Source organism: Bos taurus, chromosome 10, assembly GCF_002263795.3.
Source record: "Bos taurus isolate L1 Dominette 01449 registration number 42190680 breed Hereford chromosome 10, ARS-UCD2.0, whole genome shotgun sequence".
Taxonomy (NCBI): domain Eukaryota; kingdom Metazoa; phylum Chordata; class Mammalia; order Artiodactyla; family Bovidae; genus Bos; species Bos taurus.
Window position 1 is genome coordinate 20,648,178 of NC_037337.1, and position 20,668 is coordinate 20,668,845.

The following is a 20,668-nucleotide window of genomic DNA, read 5'->3' on the forward strand; positions in this document are numbered from 1 at the left end:
CACCCACCTGTGGGAAGAGTATGTATTTAGAGGCAGGATACACCCAGCTGGCCTAGGTCAGGGCTCGTTTAGAGACCAGGCCAGGACGTCCAGCATAGAGGCATAGTCCAGGGCCAGGATCAGAAATCAGCCTGGCACAGGGACCAATCAGGGAACTAGGGTGGGGCTTGGCCTGGAGCCAAGGTCACAGCTTAGCTTGTGACTAGGACCACTGGCAGGGCTCAGTCTGGAACTGGAGTATGGACTTAGTCTTTTTGTTTTTTTAATATTTATTTATCTGGCTGCATCGGGTCCCAGTTGTGGCAGGCAGGATCTCTGGTTGAGGTGTGCTAACTCTTAGCTGCAGCTTGCGGGATCTAGTTCCTTGACCCCCGGGTAGAACCCAGGCCCCCTGCACTGGGTGTTCACAGTCTCAGTCACAGACCACCAGGGAAGCCCCTGGACTTAGTTTGTGATGGGGAAAGAGTGTTGAACTAACTGACCCCTGTGTATGAGCTCAACTTCATCAGCTTCCTAGATAATAAACCATAATTAAAGGCTATCAGGGTATAAGTGTAATATCTTCATTTACATCATTCTTAACTTTCAAACGGAGAAGGCAATAGCACCCCACTCCAGTACTCTTGCCTGGAAAATCCCATGGATGGAGGAGCCTGGTAGGCTGCAGTCCATGGGGTCGCCAAGAGTCGGACATGACTGAGCGACTTCACTTTCACTTTTCACTTTCATGAATTGGAGAAGGCAATGGCACCCCACTCCAGTACTCTTGCCTGGAGAATCCCAGGAACGGGGGAGCCTGGTGGGCTGCTGTCTGTGGGGTCGCACAGAGTCGGACACGACTGAAGCGACTTAGCAGCAGTAGCAGCAGTAACTTTCAAAACCCTCTCATTACTCTTCCCCAAAACTTGTAGTACAGACCCTTTGTCCCTCTGGTAGAAGAGGGCAGACAGGTACAGGGTAAGATGAGCTGCCTCGCCTCTCACAACAAGTTCAGAAAGAGACAGAACCAGGCAAGAGGCCAGCTGAGCAGGTGCCCAGCCCAGGGCAGTCTGGTGCCCTCACAGCTTCCTGCAGTGCTTTGGAGACAAGCCCCAGGTCACCCTGAAACCCACGGGCAGGCGGCAGGCAGGCAGTCAGGCAGCTGGCTGGAGGAGTTGGCAGCAGGGACGTCCTGGATCAGAGCCTTGGGCCACAGCCAAGGCTGTTTAGTTGAGGTGGAGGGTAAGGGTGGCGACTTATTCATCCTCCTCTGCAGCGAGCCCCAGGGCAGGTGCCAGCAATTTGCCAGTCCTGAGTGACAGCTGGGAACCGCTGAGTGGCCGGGAAAGGTAGGGACCACCCCCGCCCGGGTCCTCATGGCCACGCTCAGCCGCTGAATGAAATAAGAAATGACGGTAAAGTGACAAAATCGAAAATGTAATTAAGACAGATGGAATCAACTGGCGGGGATGATAAAAGCCATTCCCCAGGCTCTGAGATTTAAAGCGAGGTCACGGGATGATTCCATCTTGGCCACACAGCCAGCGAAGAGGTGGCAAGGGCGGGAGCTTGAGGATAGGAGCCAAGCTCTGTGGAGGACAGTGAGCAAGCTGGGCTGCGGCTGCACCGAGAGAGATGTGGGTCGGATACAAGGATGAACTTCCTGGAGAAGCGGGTGGCTAAACTTTGGCATAAATGTGACATCATCTTCTTTCCCCAAGGACATGTACTTCACTCCTGGACTGACTTGGACACAGAGGCCTGGACGAACTGACCTCTCCAAGATCTGTAGGAATAAGAACAGCTTGATTGTCGAGTGAGGAGTCTGCACAGATGACATTTGGGAAGAGGACACACAGAAGGGGGCTCAGTGTACAGCAAGTCCCAGAGCCCTTCTGCAGGCCAGAAATGGGAGGGTGGGAACTCAGCCAGGCCCCATGGAGGAGGCTGTCACCATGCTTGGGTGTGACAGCTCCGAGTGACCCCTTTTTCTCTTTTGGCGTTGCCCCTCGTTAGACTAGGAACACAGAGGGTGTGAATTCCACTCCTGAACCCAGAGGAAGCAGCAGGTCTCCTCCTGGGCGTTCCAGAGGCTCTGATGGACAGAAGCCCAGGGGCCCTGGGAGGAGAGGGAGTTTAGGCCCTCGTGGAGGGCCAGGTGTCTGGGATCCAGGGGGAGATTCACGCTAGGAACAAGGGCTCAGCCCTGATATCTGGGGCAGGCTTGCTCTGCCAGCCACTACTGAGAGAGCCGGCTCAGCCTTTGCTTTGTGGGACTGCACAGGCCAGCTTTATTGGCCCGCATTCTCCCTGCATCCTCTGCCAGTGCTCTCTGCAGGGCAACAGGCTGGCAGGAAAGGCAGCTTCTTTATGCTTGGTGACCTCCCAGGCTGGTGGGAGAGAAGAGACTTGTCCTCCAATTCAAGGCAGTCATTGAGCTCCCATCTGTTGAACATCTACTCCCTGCAAGGCCCAGGTGGGCAGGGCGAGAGAAGCTTAAGAGGTTCAAGGTTTGTTAGGAATGGAAACCTATTCCTAGTAATTAGATATAAGTCACTTGTCACTTAGGTAGTAACCCAAAGTGATAGGTGGTTCACATGGTGAATGGATGCTCAGGAGCTGGGGGAGGAGGAATTCTGTGCAGGCCAGAGTCCTCAGTGCTGGCTTCTTGGATGAGGAAGGGCATGAACCTGACCTTTGCAGGACGAGAAAGAATGACTTGAAACATTAGAGGATCGGAATGCATCCTGGCTGGCTCAGTGCCTACGTAAATGCATAGAGATGAGAAAGAATATTCAGAGAGTTCATTTGAACTTCAGCACAGAACTAAGGTCCAGGGTGGGGTGCACAGAACTCCTAGGAGATCCCAGCAGATCCAAGGCCACTATGGGATCAAATGTTTCTCTGTGAGTAGCGCTTGTGCCCAGGGGTGCCTTCATTTCCCCAAATGGATGAATCCATCTCCACGTCAGTTTGAGATCCAATCAGCCAAGGATTCGGGCCTCTTACTCTTGTGTCTACACAACAGGTTTCCCAATCCTGACCTATTCCCCAAGTGACAGAAAATGAAACCACAGAGACTGGAATAAATGTCCCCCTTCTGCTGTGCCAGTAGTGAAGGATCAAAGTCAACCGCCCCCCACCATGGCCACACAGTGGTGAGATACTGGCGGGAGAGGAGGCCAGCGCCCCATGTATTCTCCTTCCACCAGGAGCTGGACTGTGCGCTCCACTGGCCCCAAGGCCGGCCAGCAGTCCTCCGTTACCAAAGAGGATGTAATGGAGACAGGTTGGTCCTGCCATCCCTGAACCATCTTTTATTATAGGACACGTCCTTGTTATAGATACTGAGCATAAAACAGGGCCGGCATCATCCAAGAGATTGGAGAGACACAGGAGGAGCGCTCCATCATTTCAAGTACACCATCCATCCATCCGTCAGAGGCCCAGCATTTATGCCTGCAGCTAGAACACTGAAATACCAGGTCAGGATTTATTGGCGGGAGGGCGGGTGTTAAGTCATAATTTATGCCATTCTCTCCTTCTTAGGGACAGTCTTTCTGAAACATCTCTGTCTCCCTGGCTAGCCATTCCTAATGACCCAAGACGTGTGTACCACGTCTTTCAGGGGTGTTTTCTCCATTATCTCTCCCAAACTTACCTTGGGGCAGTCCCTGCCTCTGATCTGAGGATACAGGTCCTCAGATCAGAGTACAAACTGAATGATGACAAGAAGATAAGGTCCCTTTGCCTGCTGGATCCCCTGGGGATGTCAGCATTTCAGGGAAACCCCACCGCTTCACCCCTGATGACTCCAAGGGAACAATGGCAACTCTAGGTCCAAGCTGTGTGGCCTTGGAGAGTTCACTCTCCACACTCTTACCTTCTCTGGAAAATGAAGGGGCCTGATTGGATGAACTCTAAAGCTTCCCCCCACCAGCCCCCCACCAAAAACTGGGTAAGCATGTGTCCTGGAGACCTCAGCTCATGAACTGGTTAGATAGCATCACTGACTCAATGGACATGAATTTGAGCAAACTCTGGGAGATAGTGGAGGACACAGGAGCCTCGTGTGCTGCAGTCTATGGGGGTCACAAAGAGTCAGACACGACTTAGGGGCTGAATGACAACAACTAGCAAAAGGTAGGCCTCCCAGCATTCTGGAGAGAAGTTAAAGTCAAGGACTGTCACAGGGGCTGTGAAGATAATGCTTTGTCATCCCTCATCTTGGGAGGATCCCAAAGGGAGCTGTTCTTTACAGGAGGGAAGTACAGGGGCTTCAGTGCTGGTTTCTGCCCCCCTCTTTCCCTCTCCTCTCTTATTCTCTCTCTGACTCTTGTCTCTCTTTTCATCCTCATCTGATTTATGCCTGCCTTGAACTTTGCCATCCTGCTTCCAACAAACTGCTTATTTCAAACCACCTTTTGCCAGACCACAAAGAGCCCCAGTGTTGACCCAGATGCAAACCAAAGCCTCAGTCTCCAAATTCTGATTGGTCTTATTGACATTTAATGGCCTCAGAGGAGCCTGTCTTAGCAAGAAACCCCCTCGGACAGGCAAAATTGTTGGAGAAACATTCTTGAACATGGGCGGTGAACATCGAACATTCTTAGAAGCTAGGAACCATGCTCACTCTAATTTCCTCATTCCACTGCGTTCTTTCTAGGTTCAGCTGGTTCTGTCCAGAACCATGAGCTCCAGGGCCCTTTCAGGGAAGGCTGACTTGGGATGGAGTTGTGTGAGATAAGGATTCACACAGAGGAAACGTTATAGCTCCAAACACACGTCTTAACAGAACAGGTAAGTAACACGGTTGTGAAACAGCACTGTCTTTTGATCAGATATACAGATTAAAAAAATTTTTTTTGAATCTGAAATATCTTCACCTAGCCTGGAAAGGAAATACATTAAAGCTATACAGTGAAAGGTTCCCTTTCATTCCCATCTAAGATCCAACCAGTTCCTATGCCCCGACCTCCAAACTGCTACTAATTTCTTATGAAGTCTTCCAGACTTTCCTTATGTCTGTTATAAACATAACCAAATATATATTTACATTTCTCCCCTATTTTCCACCAAAGTTAGTATCCTATATCGTATAGTATCCTATACCGTATAGTATCCTATACTAACTTTCACCAAAGTTAGTATACTATATCCTATATAGTATCCTATCCTATTCTGCTCCTTTCTTATTTCACCTAATGAAATATCTCGATCTTTTTATTTCTTAGAAAGTTCCTTCATTCATTTTCACAGCTATACAGTATTCCTGTATAGCTGACTTTATGTAATCCAAAAATCTTTCTACATCCAAAAACATTTTGAAGTGGCTTGAAGGAGACCATGCTGCTTCCCTGGTGGCTCAGGGGTAAAGTTTCTCCCTGCAATGCAGGAGACCTGGGTTCAGTCCCTGGGTTGGGAAGATCCCCTGAAGAAGGGAATGGCAACGCCCTCCAGTATTCTTGCCTGGAGAATCTCACGGACAGAGGAACCTGGTGGGCTACAGTCCATGGGGTCACAAAGAGTCAGACACGACTGAGCAGCTAAGCATGCACACACGAAGGAGAACGTACCCTTACTGGAGGATGTTTGAGAAAAAAGATCAATATGACTCATAGCAGAGAGTCTTCAGTTTACATAAGGATGGACTTGGGATGCAGAAGACATGCTTCCCCACCCCCACACCTCACCCAGATGCTTATCCAGTAGGTCTGAGATCGGACCAGTAAGCTGCACTTTAGCAAGTTGATTCTATTCCAGGCATCTACAGCCCTTTCTTTGAGAAGCTCTGGTGAATGGGAAAGGAACCAAGAACTACATCCTCTGCTGAAAATATTGAGGTTGTTGCAATTAATCATTAAATTTAGCTCCAAGGTTCCTGGCAGCTCAGACCAAAGTGGAACCAAAAGGATATAGTGTTCTCCCTGCCAGAACAAAAGGCCGGTTTTTCAGGAGACATAAACGCATCTCTGGCACTAAATTCTAAGCAAAATTTATCATGGGAGCCATCACTGAGGGGACATTGAGCTGTACAACAAGCAGCATCTTCCCCAACAGCCACAGAAAATGCAGGCACATTCTTCAGAGTTCCTCTGCAGAAGTCATGGCCTGGCCCCAAGCTCCAGACAGTCCAGCTCAGGACACTGTTTCTGCAGGAAGCTCAGCCAATGCTGGCCAGAGGGGAGAAAACACAGGCCACCTGAGAGTGAACGTCCAGAACATTCATGCCATGGTCAGAAAGTGTGAATGGAGAAGCTCAGTGCGACTGAGGAGAGAAAACCAGAAGACGTACTCCCTGGGCTTCTGAACCCAAGGCAAAGCGAGACCTCCGTCCTCCGTCCCTAGGCCGTGACCAGTATGAAGAAAGAGGCCTCTCACCTTACCCTAAGAAGCTCCTGGAACAATATGGTGGGAGGGAGGAGTGGATGGACAGCTATTTCCCCCTTTTCCCCACCTGTAGCTTTGAGCATTTCTCAAGTCTTCAGCAAACAGTGTCACTTTCTCGTTAAGCATACAACTCAGGAATGGAGACATGGTGAACGCTCAGTAAATGTTGGCACTGATGATATAGGTAGGGGGGAGGGGCAGGAACCAGTGTGTTCCCCATCCTGCTGTCCTTGGTATATCTTGAAAATCCCCGGTGTTTTATAGATTCCAAGGGGACAAATCAAAGTAAGTATGTCCAATATCCTAAATATGATCCCTTAACCCCAACTTCTGTCGACTCAAATTTGTTGTTATTCCCAGTTGTACTGACACTTTGTGACGCCATGGACTGCAGTACGCCAGGCCTCCACGTCTCCCACCATCTCCTGAAGTTTGCCCAAGTTCACGTCCATTGCATTGGTCATGCCATCCAACCATCTCATCTTCTGACACCCTCTTCTCCTTCTGCCCCCAATCTTTCCCAGCTTCATGGAATTTTCCAATGAGTCAACTGTTCGCATCAGGTGACCAGAATACTGGAATTTCAGCTTCAGCATCAGTCCTTCCAATGAGTATTCAGGGCTGATTTCCTTTAAGATTGACTGCCTTCTCAAACTTAGGCAGACCAAAATATAAAGCCATTTTCTCCTCTTGGCTCACCCTCACTCCAAACTGGACAATGACCTCGGCATCATGATTGTCACCAGGATGCCCAGAGACTTGAGGCTGTGGCTGAGTGGGAATAGATGAGGACACATCCCTAGGGGGTATTTATCAGATGAAGCTGTGATCTGGGCAGATTTCATTCCTGTCCCCGTGAGATGGCAGAGAACTAAAGAATTACAGTGAGGACTGCTAGTTCTTTACCAAATTCATTCTCCTCCTTCCATAATGATAAAGTTGTAGTTGGCCATGTGGTTGTCAGCTAGGGACTACATTTCCCAACCTCTGTGCAACCAAGTGTAATTGTCAGACCAATTTCTCACGAATAGTGAATGCGGTATACACCATTTCCAGGCCTGGGCCATGGAACCTTAGCATGTGCTCCATTATCCTCCCATCCCACAAGCCCATACTCAAGACATGCCTTTGACTCAGCTACAACGAAGCAGGTAAGTACAGTGCCCTAAAAAGTGGTTCTTAATATTTTAGAGTACCTTAGTTATCTAGGAGGCTTCCCTAGTGGCTCAGTGGTAAAGGATCCACCTGCCAATGCAGGAGACTCGGGTTCACTCCCTGGATAGAGAAGATCCCCTGAAGAAGGAAATGGCAACCCACTCTAGTATTCTTATATGGAAAATTCTATGGACAGACAAGCCTGGTGGGCTACAGTCCACAGGGTCACAAAGAGTCAGATACAAGTGAGCATGCATGCATACAATCACGATGGTCCTTAAAAGCAGAAGCAGGAGGCAAACAAGTCAATGTCAGAGTGCTGTACTAGAAAGACACAACCAGCATTTCTGGCTTTGAAGATTGGAGGAAGGGGCCATGAGCCAAAGAAGGAGGACAGATTCTAGATGCTGGGAAAGGCAAGGAAATAGATTCTCCCCTAGAGTCTCCAGAAGGGAGCACAGTCCGGTCAACACTTTGACTTTAACCAGTGAAACCTGCGCCAGACATCTGACCTCCAAAACTGTAAGAGAATTAACTGTGTTGTTTAGGCCGCCAGGTTTGTGGTACTTTACGTGGCAGCCCTAGGAATCGAACAGGCTTGGGAACTGTTCTCTGAGTAAGGCTGATCTGGCCCCGGAGCCGGGAGCTCCTTGAGGGGGTTTGTCTCCTCCACCTCCCCCATGCACCTGGCTTGGGGCGGGTCCTGGGAAGGACGCACAGTGAAGTCATGTGCATACGGCTGCACGGCCTTTCCTGCTTTCTGAAACAAAAGACGAAGACCATGTTGTGCCACTGTTTGGGACACCTCATCACTGACTCCTACAACTGAGCCCTGACTGTCCAGAGACAGGACTTCATTTTGGGCCTAACCTGAGCCTTCATTCTACTGATCACTTTAGAAAAAAACCTTGACCCCTAGAGACGAGACTGTGTTAGTATGACTGACACAAACTAGCCCTGCCCCCACGGCCCAGCCTTTCACGTCCATCAAGGCCACTGGGGACTTTGAGGAAGTCTTTTTTTTTTTTTAATAAATTTCTAGATTTTTTTTTAAGTTTTCTTTCAATTTAAAAAAATTGGTTTTTTTTGGTCATACCACATGGCATATGCGAGTGTAATCTTAGTTCCCTGACAAGAGATAGAACCCACACCCTCTGTATTGGAAACGGGGATTCTTAACCACTAGACTCACTGCCAGGGAAGTCCCTGGGGAAGTCTTTGAGGGAGACTGCTGCTCTGTTAGAATATGCTCCAAGCTGGGGTTGGGGAGAGGCGGGAAAAAGTGAGGATAAGATCCAGGCTCCCTCTGGAGGCCCATCTTCAGCTTTTGGACCTGGGAAGGGCATCTGGCCTCTGGAGAAGGAAGCAAGCTTGACCAGGGACTCTGGGCATATGGAGGGCTCTGCTGAGTAAGGGGTTGTGTGGTGGAAAAAAGCAAATATCTACAGGTAGGGAGGACTTAACAGAATCTTCACTGACTCTCCAGCCTCTGTTCCCAAAAGGAGCCCATCACCTCGCTGACACTCCACTCAAGAAGCTGCCCTGAGCCTGCAGTGGGCCGCGAGCCCTCCCAAGTGCTCTCTTCTGGGAAGACCTCGGTGATCTCCCAGCTCTCCTTGGTGTTCATGCACTGACCCCCTTCAGCCTGCACCCCCTTGCTGCATCTCCTTGCTCCCTGAGTCACACTCTTGTCTGCCCACCCAAACATGAGCCTCCTGAGGACAAAGCCCTATTTCTTCCTGAAAGCAGGCACTCATGTCTAAGCAGGAAGAACTGGAAATAAAGGATGACATTAGCTGGCAGTTGTAAAAAAGGTAAAACCACTGTAGTTGATACCTTTGCTGGCAGACTGGAAAGTTGGTGGGAACACTAACCCTGAGCCAAGTGCAAGAACAGAAACTAGGAGCCCTGGGATTCAGACTCAGCCTTGCCAGGGTCTCCCAGTGTGACATTAGGCACGTCCCTTTACCATCACCTGCACAGGCTTGGCTTCCTTATCTTTAGAACAGAATTATAAATCCATTCATGTTTAGCCATGGGAGATGATTTATGAGAAGGACCTTAAAAGCGTCGGGAATTCTTTTCAGCCCTGAAATTGAAACAGGCAAAAGGAATGGACCCTGCACAACTGAGCCAGAATGAGAATTACGTCAAGCTAAGGACATATTAATTAAATCCAATAATCCTCTACCAAAGTGGACTCCTGGGGCCAAAACGGAGGGATGGGATGTTGGAACCAAGGAGAGAGGGACCAGTAGAGATGTGCTGTCTTATCCATCTGGTCAAACAGCCCTGGAGACAATAACTATCTGGAATGGCCCCTCAGAGTTCCATGTTTGGGACCAGCAGGCCAGGTCTTGATCAGACAGGGAAGAACCCAGCCTGTCAATCATTTACACTTTAGTGTGAATTCTATAGCCACTTTACCCTCCGTAAGGGGTTAATCTGTCAGCCTGAACCCTCCAGAAAAATGCAAGATTCTGTCCCAGGTATCACAGTGAAAAGAATCAGTCATGGAGCCTTCAACTACACAGCCACTGCTCTCTCAGCTCGGTTCAGTCACCCCTGAATCGCAGAAATGTGCAAATGGTCCTTCTTGCCCTTCTCACAAGCGTAAGCAGTGAATGGCCATGCCCAGGAAGTAGAAAGATCCCATACTTGGCGGTGTCAAGCCTTGGACCAGTTCCTTGAACACGAATCAGCCTTCTGAAGTGTGCATTGCTGCTGCTAAGTTGCTTCAGTCGTGTCCGACTCTGTGCGACCCCATAGATGGCAGCCCACCAGGCTCCCCCGTCCCTGGGATTCTCCAGGCAAGAACACTGGAGTGGGTTGCCATTTCCTTCTCCAATGCATGAAAGTGAAAAGTGAAAGTGAAGTCGCTCAGTCCTGTCGGGCTCTTCTCGACCCCATAGACTGCAGCCTACCAGGCTCCTCTGTCCATGGGATTTTAATGATATACAAGTTCCCTCATAAGCTTGGATTCCAAGATTCTGTGTCAAGGACACATACACAGATGCTCTAAGGCCCTGTTGCCTTTTCCTCAGAGGGGCGGTTTTACAATCCTCCGTGGAGCCCCTGACCTATTTGCATAGGGTTACTTCGTGGGAGGACACGGGGGCTGCAGGCCTGGCGCTTGAGGCTCACTCTCTAGGCACCCTGAAAAAGACCCTGGAGCAGCCAACTCCCAGGTAACCGGTTTGCACAGCATTCTGCTAGCCCTGAGAGGAGTTCAGGGGCAGAGGGAGGGCCAGCCTGGACTTGCCACTTTCCCATGCCCAAACCCCTCAAACTGCAAGGGGTGCATTTTCCTTCCTTTGGAAACAGAAGGGACTGGCAGCTTCTCCACCATTCTGGCATTGTTTGAATGGGAATTCATGCCAGAAAGGGCCGAGGTGGAATGAAGGAAGGAGCTAACATTTAGAGAGAGAGTGAAAGACAGGGAAGCCTGGCGTGCTGCAGTCCATGGGGTCACAAAGAGTCAGACATGACTTAGCAACTGAACAACATTTAGAGAGTTCCTGCTGCTGCTGCTAAGTCACTTCAGTCGTGTCCGACTCTTTGCGACCCCATAGATGGCAGCCCACCAGGCTCGGCTGTCCCTGGGACTCTCCAGGCAAGAACACTGGAGTGGGTTGCCATTTCCTTCTCCAACGCATGAAAGTGAAAAGTGAAAGTGAAGTCGCTCAGTCATGTCCGATTCTTCTCGACCCCATGGACTGCAGCCTACCAGGCTCCTCCACCCATGGGATTTTCCAGGCAAGAGAACTGGAGTCGGGTGCCACTGCCTTCTCCTAGAGAGTTCCTACCCTGTGCTCAAAACTGAGGGAGCACTTTATAAGCATTCATTCATTCTTTCGATCATTAAGTCATTCAGCAGTTACTTCAGCAAATACATAGTAAGCGTCCACCACACCTCAGGCCTGGTCCTGCCTCTAAGGAGTCCACAGAATAGCAAAAGATATGAAGGTTATGTCATTACCTCTCAAAATCCCTATGATGAAGGTACTATTCTTCCCATTTTACAGATGAGGAAACTGACAAGCAGAGAGGTTGAGTAGCTGGCCCAAGTTCACACAATGTCTAGGTGGCACATCTGGGAAACAGCTTTGGGTTTTGATTCTTTACTGCGACCCCCTCCTACAGTGTGTCTGTCCTCACATGTAAAGTGAGCGTGCAGCTCCCTATTTGCAGCATTCCAACAAAGATTAGATCAGAGGCACGGGACATTCAGCTCTGTCATGACGTGGACGTGCAGTAAGTGGTTCATGGCACAGGGGCTCTTGTGGCTCCAAGCCCTGCTTTCTTCCTCATATGTTTGTCGGAGACAGGCTGCCACAAAGCTGTACTTAACAGGGGCGCTGGAAGGAAGGAGGCAATTAAAGGCTTGGGAAAGCCCGGGTTCTGTGAGAAGCAGATATTTATCAGTCTGTCACCAGGTAATAATTGAGCACCAGTTGTGTATCCTCAGGATCTGAGAAGGAAATGAAAGTCCAAGAAGATAAACTCCCCACCTTCAGGGAACTCTCAGCATGGTTATGGAGGTAAAGCAGACACATGAAACCACAGAGGTCAGAGGCCTGGCTATGAGTTCACAGCATAAGTACTATAGGAACCCAGAGGTGGGCATGGGTAATCAGAAAGCTTCCTGGAGAAGAAAAGACTCGAGCTCAGCCCTCAAAGGATCTAGATGGGTGAAGAAGAGGGGCTGATAAGAGGGTATTAAGCAAGCTCAGCCATTGGGCATGATGTATTTTTTTAATTTTTAAATGACTGTAGGCTTCAAGAAGTTGCAAAAATAGCATAAAATGTCCTTAAGTACCTGTCACTCAGCTACCCCAATGGTATGGGGGAACATAGGGACAATTATAGTGATTTCAAAACCAAGAAATTGATGTTAGCACAATACAATTAACTAGACTATAGACCCTACCCAGATTTTACTAGTTTTTGCCTGGATTCACTTTTTGAATATGTGTAGTTGTTGTTGTGTGTTATTTAGCTGCTCAGTCGTGTCTGACTCTGCAACTCCATGGACTGCAGCACACCAGGCTTCCCTGTCCTTCACTATCTCCTGGAGTTTGCTCAAACTCATGTCCATTGACTCAGTGATGCCATCCAACCATCTCATCCTCTCTCACCCCCTTCTCCTCCTGCCTTCAATCTTTCTCAGTATCAGGGCCTTTTCCAATGAGTCAGCTCTTCATATCAGGTAGCCAAAGTATTGGAGTTTCAGCTTCAGCATTAGTCCTTCCAATGAATATCTAGAGCTGAATATTTAGGATTGACTGGTTTTATCTCCTTGCAGTCTAAGGGACTCTCAAGAGTCTTCTCCAGCACCACAGTTTGAAAGCATCAATTCTTCATTCTATAAGTTTATTGCGTGTATAAATCTGTATAACCAGCACTACAATCAAGATACAAAATGGTTCTATTACCAAAGAGAAGCTCCCTTGAGGGCACAACTTAAATGGCCCCCATTATACCCTGCTCATAGGCACCAAGGACGTGACAGGCCCTGTGCTCTGCTCGCTGATTGGACAGTCTACTTATCCTGTCCGGCTCTGCCCAGTGAAGGAAGTTAAGGCCTGGGTATCCAGGGGCAGATCTCCTGGTTTTGGCTGCAGCCCCCATACACAAACCCTCTGTGAAGAGGCTCATCTTGCTACTTTCTGGCAGAAGGAGAAACTGAAACTCTGCAGACTTGGTCCTCCCCAGGTGAGGCTGGGGCAAGCTCCCTGTTATTCAGCACCACGGATAGATCCAGGGTGCCTGAGAAAGCAAAGGTTTATGAAGATAAAAGAAAGGACTGGGTGCGTCTCTGGGTCACCTCTTACTGGAGATGGACCAGCCCTGGATGAATACTGACTCCCTTCCCTCAAGGTCGAAGAGCAGGGAAGTGAGAGGACATTTCGGGAGCGTGGATCTCTGCTGGCCTGACTCCTCTCTGTTATTCAAGACTCATCCTAAGTCTCTTGTTCTGAGAATCTCTCCTTGACTTTCCCACCTTGCTGGCTCCCTTCTCTGAATTAATTTACCCCAAGATCTGGCAGAACCACGCAAGGCAGCCTGGGAGCACACCGTGTGCTGCTCTCTGCCTGCTCCCACACATGAAGCGGCACCCCTACCCAGAATGTGCTGCCTTGAAACAGGACCAACTTGTTCTTCACTTGTCTCTTCTGTTCTCTCCTTATCCTCCTACTCATTGCAGATCCACACAGGGCTAGGCACTCAGGTTCTTTCTGTATGACCCATTAGCCAGAGAATGACTTTGTCCTCAGCTTTTTCCTTTCACAGTCCCATCCTGGGCACCTTTTCTATCTGGCATTGTTGGTACAGAGAGTAGAGGGGAAATATTCAGACTTTAAGCTGCCTGCCAGAACTCCTCAGTCCAGTTTCCTTCTCTTTCTCCCATAGGCTGTAGGACCCCTCCCCCTATGAAATCCTCATCCATGGTCTTTATTATGCCTGGATCTTGTCTCCAGTCACCTCTCCCATTGGCATCAGTGAGAAACCTTGCCATGGAGGCTGTGCTGCCCCACCCAGATGGCCCTTACAGGACTCACTCTCACAGTTGATGGGAGGTGCTTGTCTGACAGCTCTCATCTCTCCACTCTCTATGGGAATTGTCTCTGAAGAAAGTGTCCTTGTCCAAGATCACATTCCCTTCCCAAGGCAGTCAACACCCAATTACTGGTCAATGACACAGTATAAAGGCCCAGCTCCTTCACCCCAACTCAAGACAACTCTGAAGGATCATTCCAACATCAGAGCTCCTGCAGAATCAGCTGAGACTATCACTGAGACTGCCTTGCAGCTCAGCCTCTCCCTCTGCCCAATCCTGCTCTCTTTCCTCCCCCACAAACATTGGCCCTGGGGCCATTCTCCAACAAATTTTCTGCATATTAATCATTTCAGAGTATGCTTGCAGGTGAACACAAACTAAAATCTTGGCCCCATGGGATCAGGCTTCCTATTGATACCCCTGCACCATCTGACAACTCAGACCCAGGCCCATCAAGGCACAGTAGAGCCACCTTGCATACCAATTTTTCCCCAATTTCCTAAAGACTGCTCACTCCACTTTCAGTGACAGCCCTCAGTCTTGCTTCTAGCAGTAGGCCTTCCCTGATGTTCTCTGGGTCACCTGCCATAGTCAAATGGGCTTTGAATGCAAGAAGATTGGGGTTTGGGTCTCAGCTACCCCACTGACCAGCTAGGTGAACCTGGGCTCATTATCTAATCTTTTCAAGTCAGTATTCCCATGCCATAAGCAGAAATTATAATAAAAGCATCCCAGGCCTGTTAAGAGGGTTAAATGATGCAGCATAAGGAAACCTGTTTAGCACAGTGGCTGGCATATAAAAATGTGCTCAACAAATATGAATTTCCTTTCCTTCTTCTTTTGGGTCTGGGACACTTTCCATATAACTGCCTATTAACAAATTTTTGTTAACCCAATACTGAGCATCACAAGCACGGGGTGGCACAGGTCTACAGGAAAAGTTTCAAATTTTCCGTGTGCCAGAGCAGGGGAGTAGGTGATGGTCAATCAACTCCACTCTCCTTATATGCTAGCCTTGATTTTCATGGTGCTGGAAAATTCTTGGCATCCAACAAAAATTCTTCACAGCACAAGGAATAGAAGGCATTTTCATTTTGCCCTAAGGGGAAATGGAATCCAGCCAGACCTCCTTTTATACGTGGCTGGAACAGGGGCTGTTTCCTTAAGACGCAGGACCAGCCCTTTTTCCCAAGCAGCAGGGAAATGGGTTGGAGCGAGGGTGGTACCTGAGAGTATGGCTGCTGGGGCCACACTGCTGGGTGCTGGCTGAGAGCAGGTGAGCAGACAAATCAGCCTGTTAAGATTGTTTTGTGAAAGTGCAACTTGTACTGAAATAATAGCACCAAGACTCCAATTTTCCAGCCACTGTCTCTTCCCAAATGCAAGGAGCCTCTGCTCCCCTCTACTGTCTCCCTGCTCCCTCAGCCCAATCCCTCTCCCCCCTCCTCAGGTGAGCAGAAGAGGCCCTGACCTCCCCAGGCTGAGCCACCTTCTCAGAGCAGCATCCTTGCATGAGCTGAGTGTGCATAACAGGAGCTGGAGGGGGCGTAGGAAGCCTGGGGCAGTAAGCCACGGACCCCAGGCACATCCCAGCTCCAGCTGGGCCCTTTCTGTCAACCTTGGCCCGGCACATGCCGTCCTCAGTGACACTGCGCTGGGCTCAGAGAATGCTGAATTCAGCCCCAATTAAGGGGCCCTCTCAGGGCAGGCTGCCGGCACCAGCAGCTGCTATTTTGGGACTTGGTGAAGACACAATCTTCTCTCTCTCTCCTTCTCCATCTCTGCTCTGTTTTATTTCTCCTCTCTCTCCTCTCTCCATTTCCATTATCTCTCTAGGTTTTTCTACCTGGCTCTGTATGTCTTTCCCTCTCTTGGCTTCTCTGTCTGTCGGTCTCCCCCTCTCTGTGACTGTATCTCACTCCACGATTCTTATCAAACCAACTTGACAAACACTCCCACTGCTACTGCACCAGGCCCTGTGCTCTGGGGAGAAAATGAGGCACAGTCTCCTGCTCTGGAGGAGCCCTGGGTGTGCTCTGCCTTTTTACAGTTCTCCCCACCCCCTCTGCATCTTAACCAGAGGTTAAGACACTCCCTCCACCCAGGAACTCCAGGTCTTCGGAGGGCTACCTCCTGGTCCTTGTGCAGTTTCTGTATCCCAGGACCTCTCCCCTTATAGGCTTCTAATTCCAGCAGCAAAACCCCTGGCATTGCTCAGGTGGGTCTGTGGCAGAAAATGCTCCAGGATGCCCAAGAGGTGCAAGGCCATGCTGCCCCACTATCCTGGGCCTGAGCAGACCTGGCCCAGGGCCTGCAATGTAGGATTGCTTGATCTCCCTGGCCAGACCAGTAGGACATGACCTTGTCAATCAAGAGACCAAGTATTCACAGATCAAAGTCTCTTCCTTCCAGGGGAGAAGGTCCCCTAAAAGGCCCCTGATCAGTACCACACTGGGTTTATGAGGATGTCTTATCTCTATCCTCTCTGCCTTTCAAAATGCTAGGCCCAGCTCACTTCTCTCCTCCTGATCACCCAGCCCATGCCACCATCTCCTGCCCCAGCCTCAAAAGCCTGACCTGGTCCCAGGTCTCCAACCCTGGGACCTGCTGGCTGGATTTATCCTGATCTGTGTCCTTTGATGCAGGGTGTAGGGCAGGAACATTTAACAGGATACACCTGTGAACTCTCCAAGGTCCTTCCCCTCAAAGATTTCTCCCTTCTGGGGCTTCCCCATGTACTAGGAATCAAGGGTGTGTGATAACTTCTTATGCACATTATTGAATTAATGAATTAAAAAAATTACCACCTATGATGTGCCAAGGGATTCACAGACCAGTCTCTGAGGTTTATTAGCATCATTCTAGAGCTGCAGGAACTGAAGCCCAAAGAAGTTTCCCAAAGTTAAATGATAGGAACCCAGGCTTCCTGATTCTGCAGCCTGAGCTTAATCCAAAGCCCAGCTCCTGCTGATAAATAAAAGAAGGAAAGAAAAGACTTCAGCAAAGCATGGTTCTTCCCCAGGGAATTCTTAATTTGAGATCCAGGGGCCTCACTGCCCTGAGCAGTCTGGGCCATCTGCACACTGAGCCAGTCTCAGGCTCTGGCAGAGTGGAGAAATCTTTGCTCTGGGCCAGCGGGGCACAGTTAGTGATAAGTTTGACAAGTTCTCAAAGGGAGCCCAGGGGCCAGAGGACACCGTGGGGGAGGAAGGGGTGCTCCTTGAGCCAATGTCAGCCAAAGGTAAGGGGAGAAGGCACCAAAGGCTCCCCTGGGGGCTGAGACTTCCACTTCTGGTGGAAAACAGGAGGTTGGCCATCCAGGGCTGTCTTCGAAAGCTCCCCACGGAGTGGACATGGAACCTGGGTCCTCCTTGGTGATCAGTCAGTCCCCTCAGGCCTGTGGCATGAATGAGGTGTCTGGAGCAGGTCTGGGAAGTTGCTTTGGCACCTCCTTTCTTTGGTGGCTTTTTCAAGACCCCTCTGCTCTCGGTCAGCAGTGCTGTCATGTCAGGATGTGCCTAATGAAGAAGCAGGGGTGGGGGAGACGGGCTGTGCCAAGCTGCTCCTGAGCAAGGCCGGGGCCCCTGGGTGGGTGCTGTGCAGAGTCAGGGCCTGAAACCTGTCAGCAGTCCAGGCCCAGCCCAGGAGGCTAGAGCCCTGACCTCTGGGGGTCCCGAGCCACCCTAGCCTAGGTCCAACGACTTCTAACCAGCGGGCAGTCTCTGGAGCTGTAGGGGGTCCCAGCCCCTGAATTCTGGGCCCGAAATGACTCAGGCCACCAAGCCCAGCAGATTCTAAACCACCCCCTCTTCTTTGGTTCTACTACCTCTGCTCGGATCAGACATTCCTCACGTGACCCCTGGACTGCTGTCAGCCTCTGTTCTGCCCCATCCACTGCAGGGCCAGCTTTCCAGCTCAGCTTCATGACCACCCTCATCCTGCACCAACACCCACGGTACAGTGACAGGGTCCCTGTAACCTCTCCAGGCCCATCCACAAGCTCCCCAACATACCTCCCTGGGTTCAGCTTCACACAACCACGGCCATTCCCCAAACACACCCACCTGATCCCTCCTGCTCTCTCCCATGCTATGCCCTCTGCACAGGACAGATTCTCCCAGATCTGCCTAGAACTACTGGTCCACTTCTAGTCCTCAACTCCGCTTCTAGATGCCACTGAAGCTCTACCTTCTTCAGGAAGCCTTTCCTAGCCACCAGGATAGCCCAGTAATGCCCCTGGTCTCTCTTTGTGCCCCATGGTCTTGTGTCTTGGTCCTTGCTGGGTTGTCACTGCTGGAAGGAGTGTCTCCTTCAGAGAACTGGGCATCCTGGAGGGCAGGGGGTATCTCTGATTCACCTCTGTGCTCCACAGCCCAGCATGGTAGGATGATTAAAAAAAAACCCAGCAGGCAGCCACTCACTAGATCCAGTCATCTCACTGAGGTGACAACACAACACACACACACACACACACACACACACACACACACACACCCCTACCTGAGCCCTCAGAGGACCAAGAAGTTGAGGGCTAAGCCATCATGGAGTGTTCCCCTGAGAAGGCAGGATTTGAACTAGGTCCTGGAGGCTTGCTCTGCTCCTGTGCAAGGATACAAGTGTGGATACTTGCACCAAGCAAGGCTGGACGGAAAATGACTGTGGAGGATCACATTCATGGTCCCAGTGCTTTACCCGCCCGTGTCCATGCCTTTTACTGTGTGATTCTGCATTGCTCTTCCCTATCCTCCCCTGCCCCTGAGAACAGCCATGACTTGCCTGGGTCTATGGGATGCCAGCAGGCTTGAAATGTGCTTTGACATCAGAGCCTACCTTCCTGCGCTCTGCCATCACCATGAGAACACACCCCCACTAGCCTACTGTAGGATGAGAAACGTGGAGCAGAGCCAAGTCATCATAGTCACCCCAGCCAAGGCTAGTCTAGGGCAGTCAGTGGCCAGCCAACCTCCAGAGATGTGAGCGAGCCCAACTGAGACCTGAAGAACCACTCAGCAGAGCCCAGCCTCAATTGCTGACCCACAGAATAGTAAGTTAAATGCTTATTATTTCAAAACACTGAATTCCAAGGGTTTGTTACACAGCATTATTGAGACTATACAGTGACTAAGGCTAAGGAGATCAGCCTAGGAAGATGTGAGTTTATCCATAGTACTGCCCACAGTGGGCTGGTTATTAGGGAGTCTGAGTAGAGTCCCCCTTTCCTTTGGCATTTCCCACTGCCCTCACATTTCCGGCCACCTTGGGCTTTGTGAGGCCTCACACATGGACTAAATCTCTGCACAACCTATTCCCTCCTCCTAGAGTGCCTGTTCTGTCTTGTCCTCTTTGTATCCTGTTTTTCCTTCGAGGTCAGGTCATACTCTAGAGACCTTTGTGGATACACAGCCTCCTAGCCACCTTAAACCTTTTAGGAACAACTCAAGGTGTAAGTGAGTAAAATTCCCTACTTTTTCTCTCTGCCCCTCCCCACATCCCACTGTAGTCTGCCTTAGCTTTACTGTGGCACAGTCATTAACTCATGGAGCTCTGCTAGTTTCTGAATAGTAAGTAGGTCCTGCCCGGCCACAGAGGGAGCAGGCCTCCAGGACTCCTAGATCTCACAGAGGCTCATCAGAGTTTCTGATACTAAGAAGCATCTGGGAAGGGGGCAACAAATAGAGATGAATACACTTTCCAGCTTTTGATTTTCAAACAATGTGACATGATGCATTGTAAAGAAAAAAAAAAAAAAAAAACTGAAATCCAAAGACCTATTTTCAAATGGGCAGAAGACCTAAAAAGACATTTCTCCAAAGAAGACAAAAACATAGACAAAGAGGCACATGAAAAGGTGCTCGTCACTGCTCATTGTTAGAGAAATGCAAATCAAACAACCAGGCCCCACCTCACACTGGTCAGAATGGCCATCATTAAAAAGTCTACAAATAATAATTGCTGGAAAGGGTGTGGAGAAAAGTGAACCTTCTTACACTGTTGGTGAGGATGTAAACTGGTGCAGCCACTATGGAAAACAGTATACAGGTTCCTAAAAAAAAAACTAAAAACAGAGTTGCCATAGGATCCAGCAATCCTACTCCTGTGCATATATCAAGACAGAGCCATACTTCAAAAAGATGCACGCATCTCCACGTTCACAGCAGCACTGCTCACAATAGCCGAGACACGGAAGCAGCCTAAATGCCCATCAACAGATGAACAGATAGAGGTGTGGTATAAATATACATACAATGGAATATTACCTGGCCATTAAAAAAGAATGAAATAAGGCCATTTGCAGCAACATGGACAGACCCAGAGATTGTCAGCCTAAACGAAGCAAGTCAGAAAGAGAAAGACAAATACCATATAAGATCACTTATATGTGGAATCTAAAATACGACACAAATGAATATACCTGTGAAAAAAACCAGACCCAGATAGAGAGAACAGACTGTGGTTGCCAAGTGGGGGGAGACTGGAGGAGGGACGTGTTGGGAGTTTGCGACTAGCAAATGTAAACTATTCTATACAGAATGAACCACAAGGTGCTACTATACAGCACAAGGAACTATATTCAATATCTTG

The 20,668-nt window shown here is 49.6% G+C and overlaps 1 long non-coding RNA gene across 1 annotated transcript in view; it reads right to left on the reverse strand.

Moving 5' to 3' along the window:
• Positions 1-1,395: 1,395 nt before the first annotated feature.
• Positions 1,396-20,668, reverse strand: part of LOC132346344 (uncharacterized) — a 40,955-nt gene continuing 21,682 nt past the window's right edge. The window contains exon 2 of the long non-coding RNA XR_009496150.1: positions 1,396-1,765. This is a non-coding gene — a long non-coding RNA (uncharacterized lncRNA). The remainder of the gene's footprint in view (positions 1,766-20,668) is intronic.